This window comes from Bos javanicus, chromosome 10 (assembly GCF_032452875.1).
Source record: "Bos javanicus breed banteng chromosome 10, ARS-OSU_banteng_1.0, whole genome shotgun sequence".
In the NCBI taxonomy this organism is placed as follows: domain Eukaryota; kingdom Metazoa; phylum Chordata; class Mammalia; order Artiodactyla; family Bovidae; genus Bos; species Bos javanicus.
Window position 1 is genome coordinate 15,581,806 of NC_083877.1, and position 15,862 is coordinate 15,597,667.

The following is a 15,862-nucleotide window of genomic DNA, read 5'->3' on the forward strand; positions in this document are numbered from 1 at the left end:
TCTGATGGTCTGGAAGAGATGCTTCCTGCTGAGAACCTTGGCAGCCTAGCTCTTTAAAGAAGATGAAACTTTAGTTCTCTTCTTGGCTTTCCTAGTTGAGAGTTCCTTAAGAATTGCCTTTATATGACTTCAAATGACTTTCTCCAAAGATCAAGCCATTTTTTTCAGTGATTCTCCTTCTTCCTTGAGAGCAAGTCTCTTTTCTTGAGCAGCTGTGAACTCATTGTCCACCTCTATCATTGAGGGACTGAGTGGATAGGGCAGGGTTCCCTCATGAGCTGTCTTGGGGTGAAACTGCCTCCCACTTTAGACAGCTGTACCTTGCTCTCCTTGTGGGATCTTAACTCCCCAACCAGGGATAAAACGCATGCAAGGAATTGCAGAGCCCTAACCACTGGGCCCAGAGAAGGCAATGGCAACCCCCTCCAGTACACTTGCCTAGAAAATCTCATGGGTGGAGGAGCCTGGTAGCCTGCACTCCATGGGGTCGTGAAGAGTCGGACACGACTGAGCGACTTCACTTTCACTTTTCACTATCATGCATTGGAGAAGGAAATGGCAACCCACTCCAGTGTTCTTGCCTGGAGATTCTCAGGGATGGGGGAGCCTGGTGGGCTGCTGTCTATAGGGTCTCACAGAGTTGGACACAACTGAAGCGACTTAGCAGCGGCAACCACTGGGCCACCAGGGTATTCCCTATCCTGAAATCATCTGTGACTTTGCTCTGTGTGCCCAGACCTACTTCACCATCTCAGCCTAGACTGGACCTTTCAAAAAAAGAAATCCCTTTAGGATCATTCATAGACACCCCATCTCCCACCCTCTGTCTCTTGCACATCCTGATGTAAGAGATCTTAAATTTTACTTTAATTGATATCTGGTGAGAGAGAAATTCAGTGAGCTCAGGAAGATTCTAGGGAGTCAAAAGAACTTAAAAAATGGAGGAAACAATACAAAAAGTGCTAATGGAAATTAAACTGTCTTTTAGTTATTTAAAGACTATTAGTATTTGATACTAACACTTGATATTAGTATTTGATAAGGGCTTCCCCGGTGAGCTCAGTGGTAAAGATTCTGCCTGCCAATGCAGGAGACACAAGAGATGCAGTTCAATCCTTGGGTCCAGGATCCCCCAGAGGAGGAAATGGCAACCCACTCCAGTATTCTTGCCTGGAAAAAAAATCCCATGGACTGAGAAGTCTGGCGGACTACAGTCCATGGGGTTGCAGTCAGACACAGCCGAGCGACTGAGCACAGCACACGACAGCACAGTATTTGATAAGTGACTCCAGTAGGTGATTGTGCTGAGTCATTTCCCAGTCATTGTCCTTGTTCAGTCACTAAGTCGTGACTTCCCGACCCAAGGATCGAACCTGACTCTCTTACGTTGCACAGGTCAGGGCTATATTTCCCTAAATGTGGGTTCTTTTTTCTTTTTAACTCACTGGGCCCGTAGTGGCCTTTTATACCCACACATTTCTTGGTGTTTCTGATGACATTGGTGCAGGGATGAGTAACAATTTTGTCTGGAGTTAAATGACCTCTTAGTAACAATAGGGTCTGTAAAAGGATTCAAATAATTTGGAAGTATACAAAGTGAAATCTCTACCACTCGCTCATAATCAGGGGGATTTGGAGAAAATATCCTTAGTTGTTGAATTCTCCTTCTAGACCAGCAGTCCCCAACATTTTTGGCACCAGGACCAGTTCTATGGAAGACAAAACGGGGTGATAGGGTGGTTTCAGGATGATTCAAGCACGTCACGTTTATTGCGCACTTTTTTTCTGTTATTCCCTCAACTCCCCCTCAGATCATCAAGCACAAGATCCTGTTCTAGACCTTTTAGTATCTACCTGTCAGATTGATACATGACTATAGGCATCTACTGGAGTGTACTCAGACTGTGTTAATTTCTTTAAGACAGTACCTTGTAGACATGAGTTAAGGTTGCCGTATAAAGGTTTACTTCCTTCTTTATCATGGTTATACAGTTTCCTAAAGTGTAAATTTATAATATATATATTATTGAAGTATAACTGATTTATAATATTATATTAGTTTCAGGCGTACAGCAAAGTGAATCCAGTTATATATTCTTTTTCAGATTCTTTCCACTTGTAGGTTATTACAAAATATTGAGTATAGTTCTCTGTGCTATACAGTAAGTCTTTGTTGGTTACCTATTATATATGTAGTAATATATAAATGTTAATCCCAAATTCCTAATTTATTCACCACCACCACCACAATAATATTAACTATATCACTCTGGAACTTTCAGATGTCTTTTTTTTTTTTTTTAACTATTTCAAAGAGTCTACTTGTATAAGGCTAAGAGCACAGATTTGGAGCAGGCTGCCTGAGTACCGTCCTCTCTCTGCAGCCTTCTCCTCCATCTCGACTGTCTGTGTCTGTAGAATGGGAAGAATTAGCCCAGACTTGTAGCACTGTGAGATTTTGATGAGTTTATAGAGTAAGCGTTTTGCACTGTTTCTCCATGTCACACATTCTTGCTATAATTATTACATATGTTTTTGCAACTTGTGCTAGAATTTCAGTGAGATAGTTTTCCAGAATGAGAATTTAAAAGATAGAGCCAAAATGTCTTTCAAAAAGTCTGACCCATTTAGGTGGCCATCAGCAGCATACAAAAATTTCCCTTCTCCCATTCCTGTGTAATGAGACTCTTGTCATCCTGCTCTCCCATTCCATGAGGTTGATCCTTTTCAAACGGCCTCAATCCACGATTCCTTAGCTGGAAGTAACCAGGCCATTTAAACTGGAGCTTAGAATACCTGCCAACATTGCAAATACGTGTACTCTTTGGCCCAGCAATGCCAATTCGGGAATTTATCCTACAGATAGACTAGCAGGCTTGCAAAATGACATGTCTGCAAGGTTATTCATTGTGGTATTGTTTGTAACAGCAATAGACTGGAAACTAATAGGAGATCGGTTAAATAATTTATGGCTCAACCACACAATGGATTACTATATAGCCACTTAAAAAAAAAAGGAGAGGCTCTCTTTGTACCGATACAGAGTGATATCCAAGATGTATTTTTAAGTGAAAATAAAAGTGTAATAGCTAACACTTGTATCCCATATTTCATCAATTCTAAGATGTACATTTTTTCACTTCATGATGCACTTGAAATGAGGATGTGTTATAGTCAAAGGTGTGTCATAATTTAATTGGAATTTTTTTTTCCTTTCCTAGTCCATAAAATAATGACGTGCCTTAGAATACATGGCATTTTGGATTTGATGAAATACAGCTGTGCTTACCCAGTGCGAGGCACTGTCTATTTCAATCTCACAACAACCCTGTGAGGGTAAGTACTATTATTTTTTACATTTCACACGTAAGGAAGTTAAGATTTGACCTCAGGCAGTCTCACTCCAGAGCCCGTGCACTTAGACTTCTGATCCTGCAGCTTCCATGGTGCCAGCACCCCCATCACATGTAGATGGCTCACTGCGCACCAGGCCCCGTCCTAAGTGCTTTATACGTATATTTGTTCATCTGATCCTCAAATAGCTGTAGGAGACAGCTGCCACTGTTACCCTCATACAGTTGAGGAAACTGAGACACTAAGAGGTTATGAAGCTTGCTTAAAGACACAGCTGATTTGTGGAAGAACTGGGGTTTGAACATGGGCAGTCTGGCTTTAGAGATCATGCTCTTAATGGTACCTTTTGTGTAAAAAGGGAGGAAGTTATAATACATCCATATTTACAAAGTGGCGTCTTAGAAGTAATTTAAAAAGTACAAGTGTATCGGTAGGTAACACATAGGAACTGAGTGACTGGAGAATGCAATGGGAATGTAAGTTTTTACTGCATGCCTTTTTTATTTTTAAATTTCATTTAATTGAAGTGTAGTTGATTTACAATATTGCGTTAGCTTCAGGTGTACAGAAAAGTAATTCATATATACGTGTGTGTGTGTGTGTGTATGTGTGTGTGTATATATGTATAAACATCAGGCTCCCCAGGTAGTTCTAGTGGTAAAGAACCCACCTGTTAATGCAGAAGATGTAAGAGACGAAGGTTCAATCCCTGGATCAGGAAGCTTCCCTGGAGGAGAGCACGGCAATTCCATATACATTCTTTTTCAGATTCTTTTCCATATAGGCTCTGACAAAATACTGAATACAGTTGCCTGTGCTATACAGAACCTTGTTGTCTATTATTGTATATATAGTAGTATGTATCTTTTAATTCCAAGCTCCAAATTTATCCCTTCCCCTTGTTAGCCTTTGGTAACCATAAATTTCTTTTCCATGTCTATGAGTCTATTTCTGTATTATCAGTGAGTTTACTTGTATTCTTTTTTTAGATTACTCATATAAATGAAATTTTATATTTTTTCTTTCTCCTCTTCACTTAGGATGGTAATCTCCAGATAGATCCATGTTGCTGCAAATGGCATTATTTCATTTTTTATGGCTGAGTAATATCTCATTGTACCATACCTTTATCCATTTATCTGTTGATGGACATTGAGGTTGCTTACATGTCTTGGCTATTGTAAATAGTGCTGCTATGAACATTGGGGTGCATCTGTTTTTTTTTTTTTTCATTTTTTAAAAAGATTTTATTGGAGTCTAGTTGATTTACAATGCTGTGTTAGTGTTAGGTGTACAGCCAAGTGAATCAGTTATACATTATATCCTTTCTTTCTTAGATTCTTTTCCCATGCAGGTCATTACGGAATATGAAGTAGAGTTTTCTGTGTTATACAGCAGGTCCTTATTAGTTATCTATGTTATATATGTGAATGTGTTTTCAAATTAGAGTTTTTGCCTTTTCCAGATATATGCCCAGAAGTGGGATTGCTGGATCATTTGGTAGCTCAGTTTTTAGTTTTTAAAGAAAGCCTCACACTGTTTTCCATACAGACTGTACCAATTTACATTCCCACAAACAGTGTAGGAGGGTTTCCTTTTCTCCACACCCTCTCCAGCATTTACAGGGCTTCCCTGATAGCTCAGCTGAGAAAGAAAACACCTGCAATGCAGGAGACCTGGGTTTGATCCCTGGGTTGGGAAGATCCCCTGGAGAAGGGAAAGGCTACCCACTCCAGTATTCTGGCCTGGAGAATTCTATGGACAGTCCATGGGGTCGCAAAGAGTTGGGCACGACTGAGCGACTTTCACTTCACTCTCCAGCATTTGTTTGTGGATTTTTTTTTTTTTTCTTGGTAAGGAAGTAGGATTCACTGGTGGGCATGAGTAAGGAGGGGACATTGCCAAGCCTTTCATGAGTGCAGGGCCCACCATTTGTCCAGGGGCTTGTGTTCGACCCCACAGCCCTCTGGGGTGAGCTGCTTTTCTGCTATCATGTTTTCAGATTCATCCACGTTAAACTCAGTAAAACCCCCACTTCTTGGCGATGTGGGTTTCTGGTGGCCAAGGAACTTGAACTTGGCCCTGTGGAGGGCCTCAATCACATGCTCCTTGTTCTACAGGTTGTTGTGGATGGACATTATGACTTGGCTGGTGTGGGCCCTGGGGCTTTCCAGAGTCACAGCACATACCTGTCTGGAGCCTATGAGCTCTAGCACAGGACAGCATCTTGTTGATGCAGATGAGGAAGGGGGGAAGCTGCACTTGGATGTGAAAATTACCTTTGCCGTAACTTTTTGGTGCCATGTTCTTGTTGGCACAAATACGGGCAGCCTCCAGAGCATCAGAGGAGAGCTTCTCATACTCATCTGATACCATGTGGCCACAGAGTGGGAACTCATTCACTTTGCCTTCTTTAGCCTCCAGTCAAAGATGTGGATCTTAGCATCAGGGACACCTCGGCAGAAGTGGGACTTGAGGTATGGCTTGTTCTTATAGTACCAGTAATACAGGCCGGGGTGGCGGCCCATGGCAACACCAGGATCTTCAGTGGCCTTCTGAAGGGAAAGAGTGTTTGTGAACATTTTGATGATGGCTATTCTGCCTGGTATGAGGTGATACCTCACTGTAGTTTTGATTTTCACTTCTCTTATAAATAGCAGTATTGAGCATCTTTTCACATGCTTGTTGGCCATCTGTATGTCTTCTTTGGAGACATGTCTATTTAGGTCTTCTGCCCATTTTTTGATCGGATTGTTTGGTTGTTTTTGGTTGTTTGACATTGAGCTCTATGAGCTCTTTGGTTGCTTTGGAAATTAATCCCTGTCAGTTGCATCATTTGCAAATATTTTCTCCCATTGTTTCGGTTGTCTTTTATTGTACTGACAGTTTCTTTTGCTGCAAAAGCGTTTAAGTTTAATTAGGTCCCATTGGTTTGTTTTTACTTTTCATTACTCCAGGAGACAGATCTGAAAAACTGTTGCTGTATTTATGTCAAAGAGTGTTCTGCCTATGTTTTCCCCTAGGAGTTTTATGGTATCCCATCTTATACTTAGATATTTAATACATTTTGAGTTTATTTTTGTATAAAGTGTTAAAGAATATCTTAATTTCATTATCTTACATGTAGCTACCCAGTCTCTCCGGTACCATTTATTGAAGAGACTGTCTTTTCTCCATTATATATTCTTGCCTCACTTGTCAAAGATTAACTGACCACAGGCACGTGGGGTTATTTCTGGGCTTTCGATCCTGTCCCACTGATCTTTGTGTCTGTTTTTGTGCCAGTTACCATACTGTTTTGATGAGTGTAGCTTTGTAGCATATTCTGAAGTAAGGGAGCATAATTAGCTGTAGCTCCATTCTTTCTCTGAATTGTTTTGACTATTTGGGGTCTTTTGGGGTACAGGTCTTTTGCCTCCTTAGGTAGGTTTATTTCTAAATATTGTATTCTTATTGCACACTTCTTTGTTTGGTTTTTGACCCATGTGAGTGTATTACCTATGTAAACCATAACAAAACAACAATTTAAACTTTGCTCCAAATTAATTTATCAGTGGTTTGAAAGAAATGATCCTAAGTAATCGGTTAATGAGATTTCTGTATCTATTTGCTCTTTTATTATTTATCTTTTAAGCCTCAGAAGGACTGCTTTTATTGTTAAAGTAGCAATGGATAATAGACAAAAATCTACATTAATTCTGATTACATATACCATGATTTCAAAGCTTGAATCCTACCATAAGTACCTATATATGGCTCTGTCAGACCATACCAGTGTGAGGATAAGAAAGTGAAAGTCATTCAGTCGTGTCTGACTCTTTGTGACCCTTTGGACTATAAAGTCCATGGAATTCTCCAGGCCAGAATACTTCTCCAGGAGATCTTCCCAACCCAGGGATCAAACCCAGGTCTCTTGCATTGCAGGCAGATTCTTTACCAACTGAGCCACAAGGGAAGCCCAAGAACACTGGAGTGGGTAACCTATCCCTTCTCCAGCAGATATTGCCAACCCAGGAATTGAACTTGATCTCCTGCATTGCAGGCGGATTCTTTACCCATTGAGCTTTCATGGAAGCTCAATATGAGGATGGTAACATATAACCCACACATAATCCCACCTTTCTCTTTGACCACAGTGTGGCCTCAGGCTGTCACCTCCAGTGAGTGAACGGTGGAATGGCATGAACATCCATTGTGTTATGGTTGATTTTTTAAAGTCTTTTAACCCATGATAGTGTTCAAGATAGTTAGGACATTAACTTTCCTGACATTTTCTTATAGCCTCCATGATTTGGAGGATTGGAATTTTTTTTTTTTTTAGTATATAAAGTGAAGTGAAGTTGCTCAGTGTATCTGACTCTTTGTGACCCCATGGATAGTAGCCTACCAGGCTCCATGGTCCATGGGATTTTCCAGGCAAGAATACTGGAGTGGGCTGCCATTTCCTTCTCCAGGGGATCTTCCCAACCCAGGGATTGAACCTGGGTCTCCTGCATTGCAGACAGACACTTTACCATCTGAGCCACTAGGGAAGCCCTTTAGTATCTAAACCAACAAACCCCATCTTAAAGGACTGGGGCTTAGTCTTTGGCTTGCATTTATATTTCACAGTTGTGGCATCAGTTTTTAAGCAGATTTTGAGAAAGATTTTGACTTTTCAGAAAAGGTGATAAGATGGCTACTTTGTATTTGTATTTACTTTGGGAAGCTTGCCTGCTATTACATACATGCTGCTAAGTCACTTCAGTCGTGTCCGACTCTGCGACCCCATAGACAGCAGTCCATCAGGCTGTGCCGTCCCTGGGATTCTCCAGGCAAGAACACTGGAGTGGGTTGCCATTTCCTTCTCCAAATTACATACATAAAGGACAAGATATGCATTTTGGTTATATTAAATGGTTTATTTGAGTTGGTAGATCAGCATCCCCCCTGTATGTTTCATGGATAGAAAGCAATCCTTCTAGTGTTGATTCTTTCAGAGTGTTGGTCTAACACAAGTGGAAAATACTTGAGTTCTGTTTCTTTCTAGGTAAAAGCCTAAAAAATCAGCTAATACGAATCCAGTCATCCTAGATCAGGGCATACTATACTCAAAGGACTCAGGGCTCACTGAACCATCAAAAGAGAACTTTGTTAATGTCATTTTTTCCCCTAGATTCCTAGTAAAATGGGGCCACAAAAATCAAAGCATATTTTAAATATTTACATTTTTTAAACTGGCAATTTTAATACAAAAAACCAGACATAACAAAATTTACTATACTTGTGCTAATTAGAAGATAAATACAGAATTTGTAAAAATATTTTTCACAGGACACAATCATCAGTATGGGCCCACTAATGGGTCACAAGTTTAAAGGTGTTCAATAAACCTTTTCCAGTCTTGTTGGCATGCCTCTGTGGTCATATATATCATTTCATTTGGAAAAATATTAAAATCCTGTATCTAAGATCTTTTGTGAATGTGAGGCCTGGGGGAATCCAGCAAAATTCTGGAAGAGGCTGGGAGAATTGTCCCCAGAAAATACAAATTAGGAGAAGACCTCTGATTATAGTTCTGTTCTTTGGCATAAGCTCTAGGAGGATTGGTATAAGCCAGCTTTGAATTAGGCATACCAAATTTACTAGAATACATTATTCTTTTATTGATTTGTTCACCCACAAGAGAGCACACTGGGAATAAAGTAAGGGAATTCAGCAATGCTGCTTGGTCTTTGCACTTTGGATTCTTCTCTTTATGTATAGCTAAAAGTTTAGTCTACATTTTAAAAGTATTTAACTATAATTCTCATCATCTATTTCCCATTTTAAAGAGGCTCTTTAGAAAATATAACTCCCATGCAAATAGCAAGCAAAAGACAGCAAGAGTGGCTATATTAATATCAAAGCAAACTTCAGAGCAAAAAATTTTACCAGGGACAAAGAGGGACATTACATAGTAATAATAGGACATATCTACCAAGAAAGCACAGCAGTCCTGAACATATATACACCAACAACAAAGCTGCAAAATATATGTAGTAACAAGTACCAGGCCTGAGAGGAGAAATAAACAAATCCACACTTAGAGCTGAAGACGTCAATATTCCTTTTTCAACAAGTGATACAACTAGACAGAAAATCAGCAAGGATATAGAAGAAAAGAACCACCAACAGGATCTCATTGACATTTTTAGAACATTCCACCCAATAACAGCAGAGTTAAACATTCTTTTCACCCCCTAATAGAATATATCTTCGTACACGTACATCTTGGTATACATTTATCTTGGTATATGATGATAGACTGTATCCTGGGCCATAAAACAAGCCTCAATGAATTTAAGATTGATATCATAAAGACTTTCTTCTTTGAACATAATGGAAGAAGAAAGGAAATAATGAGGATAAGAAGAGAAATCAATAGAATTGAAAACAGAAAAAACAATAGAAAAAATCAATGAAACAAAGAGCGGATTCTTTGAAAAAAATCAATAAAATTACAAAACTAGGAAGACAAAGAAAAAATGAGAGAAGCCTTGAATTATCAATGTCAGGAGTGAAATTGAGGTTTCATGAAATTGAATGAAATTGAATTTTCATTTCACAGATCCTGCAGAGATCAAAAGGAAAATAAGGAAGTACTAAGAACAACTCTATACACATTTGACAACTTAGATGAAAAAGACCAATTCCCCCCAAAACACAAACTGTCACAACTTACTTAAGATGAAACAGATAACTTGAGTAGCTGATCCTATAACTACTAAGGAAACTGAATTCATAACTTAAAAACTCGCCCCAAATGAAAGCATCAGACCCAGATGGTTTCACTGGAAAAGCCTATGAAACATTTAAAGAATTGACACCAATTCTACACAATCTCTTCCAGAGAGTAGAAAAAGAATTTTCATAACATATTAAACTAGTATTTCCCTGATACCAAAACCAAATAAAAATAGTAAAAAAAAAAAAACAAAACTACGAATCAGTTCTTATCATGAATATACATGTAAAAATCCTTAACAAAATATTAGCAAATAGAATTCAGCATTGTATAAAAAGAATCATACACTACAGCAAAATGAATATTATTCCCAGGATGCAAGGTTAATTCAACACTTGAAAATCAGTTACTATAATCCACTTTAAAGTCTAAAGGAGAAAAATCACTCACTCAGTCCTATCAATTATTCCAGGAAAAGCATTTGACAGAATTCAACATCCATTCTTGATAAAGACTCCTAGAAAAAAAGGAAGAGAAGGAAACTTCAACTCGATACAGAAAATCTACAGCTAACATTTTACTTACTGGAGAAAGACTGAATGCTTTCTCCCAGATTTCAGGAACACAGCAAGTATTTCCACTTCCATCACTCTTAGTCAACATAATGCAGAAATTCTAGTGAGAGTATTAAGGCAGGAAAAGAAAATTAAAGGCATAATGATTGGAAGAAACAAACAAAAATGGCACTATTAGCAAATGGCATGAATGTCTGCCTAAAACCTCAGAGAATCTACCCAAAAAAAACCTCCTAAAATTAAAAAGTAAGTTCATCAATGTTATAGTATACAAGATCCACATAGTAAAATCAATTATACCTCTATATGGGCTATGGTTTTTCCTGTGGTCATGTATGGATGTGAGAGTTGGACTGTGAAGAAGGCTGAGCACAGAAGAATTGATGCTTTTGAACTGTGGTGTTGGAGAAGACTCTTGAGAGTCCCTCGGACTGCAAGGAGATCCAACCAGTCCATTCTGAAGATCAGCCCTGGGATTTCTTTGGAAGGAATGATGCTAAAGCTGAAACTCCAGTACTTTGGCCACCTCATGCGAAGAGTTGACTCATTGGAAAAGACTCTGATGCTGGGAGGGATTGGGGGCAGGAGGAGGAGGGGACGACAGAGGATGAGATGGCTGGATGGCATCACTGACTCGATGGACGTGAGTCTGAGTGAACTCCGGGAGTTGGTGATGGACAGGGAGGCCTGGCATGCTGCAATTCATGGGGTCGCAAAGAGTTGGACACGACTGAGCGACTGATCTGATCTGATCTGATCTGATGGGCTTCCCTGGTGGCTCAGAAGGTAAAGAATCTGCCTGCTATGTAGGAGATGTGGGTTTGATCCCTGGGTTGGGAAGATCCCCTGGAGAAGAGAATGGCTACCCACTGCAGTATTCTTGCCTGGAGAATTCCATGGAAAGAGGAGCCTGGGAAGCTATAGTCCATGGAGTTGCAAAGAGTCAGACAGAACTGAGCAACTAGCACTTTCATTTTTCATTCTAGCAATGACCATGTGAACACTGAAATTAAAATGCCATTTTAAATTGTTCAAAAAATGAGATACTTAAGTGCAAATCTAACAAAATATGAGAAGACTTGTATGCTGAAACTCAAAACCCTAGTGAAAGAAAAAAAGTTTAAATAAATGGAGAGACAGATTGTGTGAATGGATTGGAAAGTTCAGCATGGTAAGGATGCCACTCATTTTGAAACTAATATCTAAGTTTAACGCAGTTTCTATCAAAACCCACAAAGATTTTTTTTGGTAGACATAGGCAAGGTTTTTTATAAAATTTCTATGAAAAGGCCAAAAAGCTAGAATAATTAAAACAATTTTAAATGAGAAAAAAGTGGGAGGGGGACTGCCCTGGCAGTCCAGTGGTTATGATTCCATGCTTCCAGTGCAGGGGCATGAGTTCAATCCCTGGTCAGGGAACTAAGATCCCACATTACTCATGGCATGGCCAAAAAAAAAAAGGAAAAAACTGGAGGAATTAATCTACTTAATTTCAAGATTTATTAAATAGCTACATTAATCAAGCCTGTGTGCACTGAAAGAGGCATAAACATTAGATCAACAGAATAGAGTATCCAGAAATAGATAGATCTCCACATATACACCTAAATGATTTTTTACAAAGGTACAAAAGCATTGGAGGAAAGATAGACTTCTCAAAATATGGTGCTGGAGCAACTGGACATCTATAGGTTAAAAACAAACTCTCAACCTTAGCCTCACAGTTTATGTAAAAATTAATTCAAAATGGATCATGGACTTAAAAGTAAAATGTAAAACTATAAAACTTTTAGAGAGAAACATTGGAGAAAATTTTCCAGACATAAGCCTAAACCCAGAGTTCTTAATCTTGACACCAAAGGCATCATTTATAAAAGGATTAATTGACCTTCATCAAAGTGAAAAACTTGTGCTCTACCAAAGTCCGCATATATGACAAAAGGCTAGTAACTAGTATGCATAAAGAGCTCTCAAAATTCAACAGGAAAAAGGAAAAGGAAATAAGAAAGTATCCAGTGAGAAAACAGAAAAAATGCATCAGGTGACATTTCACCAAAGAGGATGTAGTGACGGCAGATAGACATATAGAATGTCATTAACCATAAGGGAAATGCAAATTAAATCCATCATGATGAAGTGAAAGTCGCTCAGTTGTGTCCGACTCTTTGTGACCCCATGGACTATACAGTTCATGGAATTCTCCAGGCCAGAATAGTGGAGTGGCTAGCCTATTCCTTCTCCAGGGGATCTTCCTGACCCAGGAATCAAATCGCTGCATTGCAGGCAGATTTTTTACCAACTGAGCTATCAGGGAAGCCCACCATAAGCTACTCCTATAATACATACCCATTAGAATTTCTGAAAAAAAAAAAAACAAAAAAAATGACAACACCAATACTACCAAGGATAAAGAGAAACTCAATTATTTACATATTTCTGGTGGAAATGTAAGATGGTATGGCCTCTCTGGAAAAGAGAGCGTTCCTTTGAAAACTAAACACACAGCTTCCATACAATCTAGTTATTGCAACCCTGGGCATTTATCCCAGAGAAATGAAGACTTCTGTTTACATAGAAAGCTATATAAGAATTCTTATACAGCTTTATTCATAATAGCCAAAAACTAGAAATAACCCTCCATGTCCTAGAATGGGTGGAATAGTTAAACCCTGGTACACGTGTATCATGAAATACTACCCAGCAATGAAAAGGAGGGAGCTATTGATACAACTGGGGCGAGTCTGCAGAGAACTGTGCTGAGTTAAATTAGACAATCTCAAACATTTACATATTACATGATTCTACTTATACAAAATTCCTAAAAGACAAAATTATAGAAATGTAGAACACAATCATTGTGCCAGGGGTTAATGAGGGACTGGGGGCTGGAAAAAAGTGTGGCTATAAAAAAGCCAACATGAGGGATCTTTGTGGTGATGTTCTGTATATTGACTGTGTCAATGTTCATATCCTGGGTATGATATTTTACTGTAATTTTGTAAGATCTTACCATTGGAACTGGGTGACGGGTGTACAGAATTTCTCTGCATTATTTCTTACAGCTACATGTAAATATACAAGTGTGTGAATGCTCAGTGCACTTCAGTCATGTCTGACTCTTTGCGACCCTATGGACAGTAGCCCACCAGTCTCCTCTGTCCGTGGGATTCACCAGGTGAGAATACTGGAGTGGATTGCCATGCTTTCCTCCAGGGGGTCTTCCTGACCCAGGGATTGAACCCCTGTCTCTTATGTCTCCTGCATGGATAGGCAGGTTCTTCACCACCAGTGCAAGCTGGGAAACCCAAATATACAAGTGTCTCAAACTAAAACATTCAGTTAAAAAAAGAGAAGTAATGAGCTAGGGAAAATATCTGTAGCAAACATGTGAGGCATGGAATAACAGTCATTTTACAAGAAGTTTTAATATAAATATTTTTTAAAGTTTTAGTAAATCAATAATTAAAATAGTAAAATTCCCCCAGAATGACAGGGAAATAGATGTGGATACATAATTCAAAAAAAGGAATACAAATCACTATTTGAATTTGGGAAAATAACTGTTTAGTAGCATTCAAAGGAATATAGATTAAAACTATAATAAGGTACAATCTTCCTCCTATGAAATTGGCAAAAAAAAAAAAAAACACTAAAAAAATATGTATCCAAAGGTAACTAAATTACATGAAAAAAGTGGTCTTGTACCCTGTTGGAGTATGTAAATTTGCCAGTTTTAATTGTGAAAAATGTTTCTAACTTTTGACCTAGTAACCCAACTTCAAGGAATCCATCTGAAGAAATATCAAAATGTAGTCAAAGATGTATACCCAGTACTGTTCACCCCAGCTTTGTTTGCAATTGAAAAACTTGGGAAACAAGACAATGTTGAACAATTGAGAGTGGTTTTACAGTTTATATAGTACATACATACAATGGAATATACTATCTAAAAATCATGGTTTTGAGAATATTCACTAATAAGAAAATGTTCAAGATATTATTAGTAAAGAAAAAAAATATACTAATATGTCACTAAGCGATTCTCTGAGGGTCACAGGTTTACAGATTTTAAAAATTTGGTTTCTACTTTTCTATTTCAAAATTTCTAAAATAAGTTTGTTTTCAAAATTTGGTAACACAAGAATAATGTTCAGTTCAGTTCAGTTCAGTCGCTCAGTCATGTCTGACTCTTTGCGACCCCATGAATCACAGCACGCCAGGCCTCCCTGTCCATCACCAACTCCCAGAGTTCACTCAGACTCACCTCCATCGAGTCAGTGATGCCATCCAGCCATCTCATCCTCTGTCGTCCCCTTCTCCTCCTGCCCCCAATCCCTCCTAGCTTCAGAGTCTTTTCCGATGAGTCAACTCTTCACATGAGGTGGCCAAAGTACTGGAGTTTCAGCTTTAGCATCATTCCTTCCAAAGAAATCCCAGGGCTGATCTCCTTGCAGTCCAAGGGACTCTCAAGAGTCTTCTCCAACACCACAGTTCAAAAGCATCAATTCTTCGGCGCTCAGCCTTCTTCACAGTCCAACTCTCACATCCATACATAACCACAGGAAAAACCATAGCCTTGACTAGACGAACCTTTGTTGTCAAAGTAATATCTCTGCTTTTGAGTATGCTATCTAGGTTGGACATAACTTTCCTTCCAAGGAGTAAGTGTCTTTGAATTTCATGGCTGCAGTCACCATCTGCAGTGATTTTGGAGCCCCCCAAAATAAACTCTGACACTGTTTCCACTGTTTCCCCATCTATTTCCCATGAAGTGATGGGACGGGATGCCATAATCTTCGTTTTCTGAATGTTGAGCTTTAAGCCAACTTTTTCACTCTCCACTTTCACTTTCATCAAGAGGCTTTTTAGTTCCTCTTCACTTTCTGCCATAAGGGTGGTGTGATCTGCATATCTGAGGTTATTGATATTTCTCCCGGCAATCTTGATTCCAGCTTGTGTTTCTTCCAGTCCAGCGTTTCTCATGATGTACTCTGCATATAAGTTAAATAAGCAGGGTGACAATATACAGCCTTGCTGTACTCCTTTTCCTATTTGGAACCGTCTGTTGTTCCATGTCCAGTTCTAACTGTTGCTTCCTGACCTGCATACAGATTTCTCAAGAGGCAAGTCAGGTGGTCTGGTATTCCCATCTCTTTCAGAATTTTCCACAGTTTCTTGTGATCCACACAGTCAAAGGCTTTGGCATAGTCAATAAAGCAGATGTTTT

General features: G+C 39.0%; 1 pseudogene; it reads right to left on the minus strand.

Moving 5' to 3' along the window:
- Nucleotides 1-5,264: 5,264 nt before the first annotated feature.
- Nucleotides 5,265-6,191, minus strand: LOC133255288 (large ribosomal subunit protein uL16-like; annotated as a pseudogene).
- Nucleotides 6,192-15,862: the final 9,671 nt, after the last annotated feature.